Source organism: Salminus brasiliensis, chromosome 10 (assembly GCF_030463535.1).
Source record: "Salminus brasiliensis chromosome 10, fSalBra1.hap2, whole genome shotgun sequence".
NCBI lineage: Eukaryota > Metazoa > Chordata > Actinopteri > Characiformes > Bryconidae > Salminus > Salminus brasiliensis.
Window position 1 is genome coordinate 9974943 of NC_132887.1, and position 10468 is coordinate 9985410.

At 40.6% G+C, this 10468-nt stretch overlaps 1 protein-coding gene across 1 annotated transcript in view; it reads right to left on the bottom strand.

Moving 5' to 3' along the window:
* Positions 1 to 9969, bottom strand: part of LOC140564069 (hippocalcin-like protein 1) — a 36808-nt gene extending 26839 nt beyond the window's left edge. Inside the window, exon 1 of the mRNA XM_072689144.1 lies at positions 9597 to 9969. The gene's annotated coding sequence lies outside the window, so the exon portion shown is untranslated. The remainder of the gene's footprint in view (positions 1 to 9596) is intronic.
* Positions 9970 to 10468: the final 499 nt, after the last annotated feature.

Genomic DNA, 10468 nt, shown 5'->3' on the forward strand with positions numbered 1-10468 from the left:
GTGGTTAATCATTAGCAAGCATACACACATGCACACCCGCACACACATCTACACGGTTTCCTGACGGCTACATATCTCCAGGCAGTTTGGGTGACATTGCTTGACATTTCAGGACACTGCTTTGTTCCTGGTAATCAAGCAGGTCAAACTCTTACAAACAAACAATTAAAACAGGAATACATGCTCCAGTGCCGCCCCCCCCCAAATATACATATGTCCAAATGTTTGTGGACACCCCTTCTCACGAAACATATGCATTCAGCTACTTTAAGTGACACTTTTTTTGGACACAGATGTTCAAATACACACACAGCTTGTCGAGTCCCTGTAGAGAAGTACTGCCAATACAGCAGATACACATGAACCTACTGGCATTATGTTGCCTAATGCCAGATATGGGCTAGAGGGGTGTAAAGACCCTCAGCATTGAGCTGTGAAGCAGTGGAACTATGATCTCTGGTGCTCCATTCAGTACTTTTGGGATGAGTTGAGGGGTTGTGGTGGTCAGTCATTTAACATCCGGACCTCATTAACACTCAAAACTGAAACTAATTAAAGTCCTCACAGCAGGGCAACAGAAGCAGGGTAAACTCTTTTTGATACCCCATACACATACGCAAAATTATTTACACATACATTGGTATTAATATGGAGTATTAAGAGGTACGTCCCATAATTTGAATCTGGCGGCAGTTCTTTCATCATGAATGGACCAATAAAAATTCTCCAATAAAATATTTGTACATTTAACAGTTATATTGGGGTGCCTCATTGGTCACTCTTGGAATCAGCACGAAACTAAAGATTTAAAGAACTAATTTTTTAAATATTGTTAAATATTAATTTTAACGTTAAATAATGTACAAGCTCACATAATCGCAGTTGATCATATTACCTCCCACCTCAGTAACAAGATTCAACAAAGACACCCCAAATTTCTGTCAATGTCCTGCAGCCCTTTTCCACATCGAACTACAGATTCTTTAGGCAACCAAGTGAAGCAAGTCTGATCACTTCCATGTACAAAAATGCAAATGAGGGGCAAAACAAATTCTCTTGATTGCTAAAAACATTGCCTTGGCTGAGTCATCGCGCTTACATTCTTATAAACTTCGATTTTAGAAAACAAGGTAAACTCAAACTAAACAGTGAGATCAAACAAGGTTCTTCTCTTTGAGGAATTTTGAGTTCTTTGATTTCTTCACATCTCCTGACAGGTGTGGTTGTAACAGGCTTTACTGAGGAGACACCAACTGTTGATAAATCATTCAGCCTTTTGTTCTTCTGTTTCAAAGAATTTGCCTTCGGCTCCTTTGGTGCAACTGTTTGTGAAATTCAGCGATTGTCCATCACTCAAATGACTTTGTCGGTTCGGCTCTGCAGGGGAATATTCTTTTCAAAACGTAATCCATTCCCATGTTGTCCATTAAAATTCATGTGACTTAAGGTGCCTTCGGGAAGGGTTGTGTGGTACGGTGCAAGGGCATGACAAAAAACATACCCATTATTCAAGGTACAATGAATTCAAACAAGTGTACAGTCGAGTCACTCCATGACAAATCGCTAGTCCTCGACTGTTTGGAATTAAATTAAAGACGCCGTTTGAGAATTAGGCTCACGACGTTATGGAAATTGTCTCTGGAAATACTGTGGCGAAGTGGAATAGCAATAAATAACATTGTCAAAATGAACTTTTAATTAACTGATAAGGTTTAGTACATTAGCATGATTAATAGTGTGATGGGTGGCACTTCAGAATCTGCCGTAGGCTTACAGGAGAGTATACCAACTCCTACCTCTCGTCATACAAACAAAACAGGGTCAATAAAAGTCAATGTAAAAAAGTATTTCAGTATTTAATTTATTGTGGAGCTTTATTATTGGCCCATTCAGCATTTAAATTAAGACATCATTTAAGGAGCAGTTGCAGTCATTGCTATTTCCTTTTTTGCCGTTTCTCAGTTTTTGACACAATGTGAATCTGGCAGTTGTTCCTTACATTCTATAAAAATGTCATGATGAATGGACCAATAGAAATGCTACAAAATTACTTGGAATGATATCTTTTTACATCGACCATTAAATTTTACATTCAACCATTTGCATTCATATTTAGGAAGGTTTTTCCCTTCTTCAGTAAAGTTACCATTTTGGAGAGACTAGGTTTTTGTGCAACATTGACAATACGTTTCTCTTACACTTAAAAAAATGACGTCCTACAGAGTCCAAGTCAGCGAGGAGTACTGCGGATCCCTGCCTTGGATACCAAGTACTCTAAGTAGGGCTGCCGCTAAAGACCATTTGTCTTTGGATTAATCTATTGATTATTTGATCAAATATTTGATTAATCTAAACAATTAACATATTATCTCAAACTAATTTAACTGAGCATTTGTTTCTTTCTTTTGTCAAAAAATGTAAATAAAAGATTTAAGTATTAAGTGAAAAACTGTAGGTTTAAACAAGAACATTAGCATAACAGCCAGCAGTGCAGTGGGGTGGTTGTACCCCTTATCAAAGTGTGTGATCTAGAGTATTTATGCCATTTATGTAATAACAGCCAAACGCATTCATTAGATAGGGTGTGAGGGCACATTCTCCACTCGAAAACTGAAACACGCTCAGCCCTCTTTGTAATGCAAACGCAACGCAAGCGTTTGTTCGCTAAATTCATGCTGGTGCCTTTTATGCCACTGCCAACCTCAAAACGGGTACAAGATATGTGTCACCAAACCTTTTCATTCATGTGATTTTATGCTATCAAATGTGACCTGTTAAGAAAAGCAGACCTCCTTTTAACTTCTTCACTCAGTTAACTAAGCAATTCCAATTTTTATCATATAAACTGTTTTCCTGCCGGTTTACTTTGCTCCTCATTCGTACTGTGAGAGGAAAGAGCAGCTAAACATTTCTGGCATCAAAGTATGCAGTTGACAGGATCGATGGGGCAAGAGGTATGAATAATCAAGCAATGCGGACAGTCGGATGGTGCACTAGGTATGACCCAACCTTAAACATGATTAGACAACAATTACAGTGGTTTTGCCATTTTTGACGATCCACAGAAAAGCTTCTGTGTGTTTGGTCTTCAGGTGCTGAAACTATGTACAAACCTCCTTTTTGTTTTGTGTTTTTCGATGCTTTGGATCATTGGGAATTCCATTGGGATCAATTGGGAGTCGAACTCGGCTGCAGCAACACCAACTGTTCATTTTTTTAAACTGTAGCTTTGAACGGAGCTGACCAGACTGGAGTCAGAAACAACTGATCTCATGAAGCAGTTACGTAGCAGTAATGAAGAGTTTTAGAGACCTAAAACTGCTGAAAATAAGAAATTAAAAATGTTAAAATGATGCGTCAGCTTAAAATACTGATTTCAACACAATTTTCAGTGACAACGTCATGGACTACGGCTACTAATCTCAGCATCCCTAATTTTGAGAATCTCCAGTTGGACGGACCTTTATGCCGGAGGAAACAGACCAAAGACACATGGCACATTTTGCAGTAACGGGTTTTCCTAAATGCAGGCCCGATAAAAAATTCCCCCTATTGTGTGAGGATTTCATGCCTTAGAAATGAGGTACGACTGCAAGCTCGTCAGTTCCTCATGAGAGCCCTTAAAGCTAAAAAGGCTTCTGCACATCTGTTCCTACAAAGATACTGCACTCGTTCTCGCTCTGCATCTGACCGTTCGACTTGTCCTTTTCCCATTACATCCATCCACTTACACTCTTCCCTTCAAGACTGTGCCCAATTAAAGCTAAGCTTTCCATTTAGAGGATGGGTGACAAAAAAATAACGTTTTAAAATGAGGAGAGCTTTAAAAAGAGGCTAACCTCACCAATTCTCTCTCTCTCTCACACACACACACACACACACACACACACACACACACACACACACACACACACACACACACATATATATATATTTATATGCTCATCTTTTAAATCTAACTACATAAACATGGTGACTACGGATGGCATCATCTAAATGAGAAGGCCATGAGAAGTCATCTGTGACCGTCTCCTCAGCTGATGTCTCCATTGATGTATTTGCTGGCTGGTTGCAGTATTCTGCCCTTCCCCATTTATCTCAAAGATTAAACAGCCCATTTTCCATTTAAATTTCCTCCATCTCCAGAATCTTATTCCAACTGTTAGTTTTTCCTGTGCTAATAATGGCAAACATTTCTCCTTTCCCCCCAGAAATCAGATTTTACCCCCTTATTCTGCTCTATCGTAAGAACACTGAGGAATTAAGTGATTGACAGCTTTGTCAGGAAGAGACTGCCTGCTGGACCTGCATTGTGCCGAGTTGAGTTGTAGTCAAGCTAGCAAGCAAGTCAATCATAGTATTACTGATCATGTGGTGTTGTGCTGTTGGTCACATTAACAGATATTAGATGAACTTTGTACAGAGTAAGTCGTTAGCCAGCCAGCTAACGATAGGGTTGTTAGACAAGCTGGATTATGTAGTATTTGTACTCTGTTTTGTAGTATTCTAGTAGTATCTTGTAGTATCTTCTGGTCTGGACCAAGTCTAAACACCATTTACAACCTTAATTTTCTCCATGTGAGCTGACTCTCTTGCCTGTAGCTTGGGGGTTTAACCAGACCATAGTATCTTTGGTTCGTCTCAGAGGCAAACAGAGCTGAGCTCCGGTTGTGTGATTGAGGTCAATCTTACTGTAATAAAATCCATGAACCGCAATTTTTCTGTTAATCCATTACACTTACTGAACAAACTGGGTCTCCAGCAGAAAACCTGCTTTGCGTATGATCCTATAGGCTGCACTGTAAACTCAATGAAGGCGGTCTGAGATGCGTGATCTGTGAGAAAGGGGCGAGTCTACCAAATGAGCCTCACCTTTGGTCTCTACTGTACAAACTGGTTGCAAATCCAGACAGTCTTGGCTTCTATAGAGTCACAGAGAACTTTTTCTTCATACCCTTAAAAATGCATAATCTGTAACCTTGATCTGTTTATTAATTATGAAAAAAGAAATGCTATAATATTTATGTCCCTCAAATGTCCCTCAAAAAGATGAGAAAATGAGAATGTCTAGAACAGCCTTGGCTGGTCATTCAAGTTGGAATACTGGACTTTTATATTTGTAGACACGCACAAAAGGGACAAATAAGTCATGCAGACAGAGCAGAGACAGTGTTTACAGCTGAAACTCTTTACTCAGCAACTCTTTAATGCCTTTTTGTTTGCTGATCTTGCTTTTATTGCTACCCCTATTTCTTATTTGTCTCCATAACAATAAGGAAGTCAGTCAATGGTCACAGAATGAAACTCAAAAAGGTCAAATGAAAAAAACAAAAAAAAACAAATGTGAAAAGTGACACTCAAAAATACAAAATACGCCTGTTGAAAGAAACGTAAATGCAAGTAATAATTACTGTGGATCTTGGCTTCTCTCTCCCTGCTGCTCAATCTCTCTCGCTCTCCCACGTTGTAGAACCCCCACCGTTCCTCTAAACTGTTCACTGTCTCCTGGAGCAGGACGGTGTTGATGAGAAACTGTTGTTTACAGGAAGTGAAGTGAAAATGATGTACATGTTGGTGTGGCTTTTTACACAGAAAAGTCTAATGGGATCTGATCTCACTGGGGATACAGCGTAAACCGAATCCAGTCAGAGTAGATCCAGATACTATCCAGATACAAAGGATGAGAAATGCCAGGTGTAAAAAGCCATAACGTAGAGGAAACTAGCAGCTTCTTTGTTAGATTTAATTAAATGTCCTTCTTTGCTGTCTGTTTGCTTTTCTCAGTAAAAGCTTCTCAATCAGCTCAACATCCTTTTAGACCCACAGTGATTAGTTGTCTTCTCACAGTGGAGGGATGGAAAGGAACACTAAGATTTTAGTCTGATCTACAGCTTGATTTGTTTCCTCCCTCTAAAAGTTGAAAGTGTTGTTTATGTGGTGTCTTTTGACTTGTCTTTTTTATTTAATGCTAGTGGATAAGCTTATATCTAACGGTCTCAGAAATACCTCCTGAATAGTACTACACTAATTCTACAACCAACCAGCACCAAACAGCAACCTATTCCAGCACGCTCATGTCAGATTCTGCCACAACTGGATCCCAGTCATCCACACAAAATTCAGCATAGCAAGTCATCATTCATTTATTTATTTACAACCAAAGCATTTGGCTGACGCCCTTATCTAGAGTGACTTACATTTTAATTATGTTACATAGATAGGAGAACGGAGCCACAGGACTCCCAGGTACTCTTTTGTATAGCATGGAGTGCTTTTCCAGCCAGGGAATTAGACCAAAGTCCATACATTGTGAGGGCAGTGTTGTTACCTATTACACTACACTACTCCCACTATAAGAGCTTTCCATTAGGCCCTGAACCCACCACCTTGACCTTAAGAACCTCATGCTCTAACAACTAAGCTAGCCAGACAACATTCCTGATCATGATCGTTCCACCGCTATTATCTAGTGTTAAAGGATCAGAAGAATCCAAACCAGAGGTCCCCCAGTCTCTACTCAGCCCCTACTGCCTCAGTAAGTTAATAATACAGAGCTGATACTGCAACAGCAAGATTACAATTAGAACTGGAGTCCAAAAACTGTAGAACAGTCCTCCTTTTCCAACAATAGATGAACCAAAAATCATAAAACAATGAGCTAATATAAAACAGGCCAACAGTAACCATGCAGAGATGGACCTTAATAGGCTTGGTCACTGCTATCCCAAGCGAATCAAGCCAAAAAACCCGGTAACTGCGTCATTACTGCTTTTTGGCTTGTGTTCAATGCTGGCTGGTCTTTATCCAAAAAAAAAAGGCATGCCATTAACGGCAAAACTGGGAGATTGCTCTGTTTTGATATTTAAAAAAAAACAAAAAAAAAACCCATGCTTTTTTGGATTTGTAGAGCTGTGCTCATTCCTGTACAGAGCTCTGAGAAACAGTCAACCCAGATCCACACCATACTGAGCACAAAATATGACACAAACGCCACAGCAGGTCAAATGTGGGAAGTAGCTGCCCCCCGTGATCGAGATCAAGGTTGTGTGACCTTAGAGGTGTGTACGTGAGCTGCTGAAAATATGGGAGTATGAGCATGTACATGTGGTTTTACCAGGGCTTCCCAACTGGGACCCATTGTTACAGGCCATCCTAATCTCACATTGGTGCCATCTAGACCCCATGTGCAGTGACCGCAAAAGTGACATCCACCTAACAAACAGCAAAGTACCCAGAAACAGTGCAGCTGATTACATGCCAGTTTGATAAAGACTCCAGTATAATGTAACAGGAGCTTATCACCCGGGCATGTGTTTGTTCGCGCTATCACTGCTGCTGACCCCAAGGTCAATCTATGGCAAGTCACACCCTTTAAAAGGTGCCCTGGTGGATTAGGGCTGGGCGATATTTAAGATCACAATATTTAAAGACATTTTCACGTTACACAATATTTGTCATGATACATGTAATCACAGACTAAATACTTTAGCAGTGGCTGTATCTTAAAATCTACTGTTTAGATACTTTACCATTTTAAATACAGTGATTTATATTCAACAGCTGCTGCACCTTTTCTAATTAAACACATATAATTACACTGTTTGTAATGAAACTTTTAGTTGATCAGTGTACTGACAATATCTTTAATATGCTTTGAAAAGCATACAGTTTTACACAATAACGCATTTTATCACGATACAAAAATATCGTCATATTGCCCAACACTACCTAGAAGGTTATACTGTATTGATGTTGGCATAGTTAAATAAATAGATTTTAGAGCATGGAAGTGAAAAACCATGAACCTCCTACACAAGCAAATTTGGGACAACCAAAACAGAGCTGAAAAAGGACCAACTGCAAAACCTAAAAAAACTCTGGGGAAAAGACCTGACTCTGGAGGAACAGTAAAACGTGACAATGGGGTTGTTGATACTGGAGAGCAGCACATCACCTCCAGACTCAATTGAGAGCACAGGACTGCAGCTTTCTACCATGTCCGCAAAACATAGAGCTCAGACTTGACACACAACAAAGTAAAAAACTGGGAGCTGCACCATGCCGAGTGCTAATGCTAGCTTTTACCATCTTGTCTCTTCCTTAAACACACTGGATTACCCCAGCTGAACCAAGCTGGAGCTAAACACACACCAGAAGGGAAAGTACCAGCATTTTATTTTACACTGGTAAGCCTCAAATAAGCCAAAGCCAGGGAAGTAAGTGGGGGCAAGGCCATGAAGATAACCGACTATGATCTCTTCAGCTTGCTAACAGCACATCGCGCTGAGAGGACACAATGAGAGGACAGCAACAGTATTCATTGGTAAGAGTTGATCATTTTAGTGATAAAACTATAATATGTGGCTTCTGTGAACCAGTCATAGTAGGGCTGGGCGATACACAATATTAATCACGATGCACATGATTACAGAAAAAATGCATCAGTGGCCACAGACTCTTAAAACCTAGTACTGAAACGCTGATTTTTATTTAAAAATGTATTTAAAACATTTACGGCATTTAGCTGACGCTCTTATCCAGAGCGACTTCCATGGGTACTCATATTACAGAGGAGGGCCAATGCAGTGTTAGGAGTCCTGCCCAAGGACTCTTATTGGTGTAGCGCACCCAGACTGGGAATTGAACCCTGGTCTCCAACATGGTGTAAAAGCTCACTGGCAGCTAGTGGTTTTACCTGTTGCGCCACACCTACCACCGCACAAAACAAAATGTGCTGCTCTTCATCCAGTGAACCAGGACATATTACACCTTTTGTGAAAAAAAAAAAAAAAGTGCATTGTGTAAGCATTATTTAAGCACTGCCGATATCCTCGATATGCTTAGAAAAGTTATTGTGTATCATGATAACAAAATGCATCACGATACAATACATTATTTTGTCATATTGCTCAGCTCTACGTCATAGTGCTGTTTTGTCCCCCAGAAGTCCTCCTTAAAAGGAAAGCAGGCCTGTTTCATCTTGAGGCAAAACAACAGGGTGGTAAATCGGTTTGCTAAATGAGATCTGTACATTTTTCGGCTTAAACAAAGTCAAATTTGTAAACTTTGAACAGCAAATAAAAATACTCACTAAACATGGGACCTTTAATACAGGACTGACTCTAACACAGGGGTCAGACTGCCGGTATGTTCTTGGTAGAACTTGGTAGGTCTGTTCCTGAACAACCTTTCTGAGATATTTTGCAACAAAACAATAAAAACGAAAAGGAGAAAACTAAATCACAGTACTGGAAAGTAAGTAATATTACAGTACACTTCAGTCACAGTTACTCTCTTCCTGTACATATTTATGTTAATATGTGTATGATAACCACTAAACCCACTTTACAATCCACCACTGCAAGGTAGGAAGCCTGGAAAACACGTCCCAGGGACACTCCAGTTGTCCAGTCAGAAGAAACTGGGAGAGACAAGACTTACATGTGTCCAGAGAGAGTTTTCATGACCTCCACATTTGCACCAGCTGGAGGAAATTCTCGCCTGCAGCTAAAACAAGGAGTGTTCAGGAACAGCCAGCCCCTATCCTAACCTCGACTGGCGAGAGGAAAACGCGAGAAGAGGAATGGATTACTTACGACCGTCCACAAGTTCACTTTCTCTGAGCGCTGCAAGTCGATGAAAGGCAGAAGACGCGTCCAGACACCCATACGAGCCCCCTCGCCTCCACCAGCCTACACTAGCCGTGGACACGAGCGCATCTTCCTCTCCAAAGTCCGAACAAAAAAGTGCCCAAACAGAGCGAGCGTGAATCCGCCTGAGCTGCAGAGAGGAGCCAGAGGAAGTGGGAGAAGCGCCTTGGCAGGGCGGGCTGCTCTCGGTTTGGCTCAGCGGCTCTGAACCCCGGTCTGATACAGCGGCTCTGCTTCACCTGTGAGCAAGAACCGAGACAGACCTCCAGTCAGCCGCTCAGCCCAGCGCTGGACCACCAGCCCGAGCTCCACAACTTTGAATGGACGCCACGGCAGGGGGGGCGGAGAATGGGAGTGACGCAATCATCATCATCATCATCATCATCGGTATCTTAATTATATGAAGATCAATTTCTGAGTCTCCTTTGTCGTTATAGTTTTTGTCTTTTTTCATCATCATCATCATCATCATCATCATCATCATCGTTTCTTATTTTTCATAGTTTTTATTTTTCATTTGATTCTGCTTCCTCTCATCAACACTATCTATAACATCCATCTTCATCCATCATCCATCTTTCCCATCATCATCATCATCATCATTCTTCATTCCCTTCGAATTCTTCGTTTTTTCTCCATCCTTCACAACACCATCTCTTCCATCAATTATCATTATCACCTTTTCAGCCTCTTTCCTCATCATCATTCCTTTTTTCTTCCTTCTTCTTCTCCATGCTTCACAACACAACAATATTTTCCATCATCATCACCATCATCATCTTCACTCCCTTCTTCTTCATCGTTTTTTCTCCATGCTT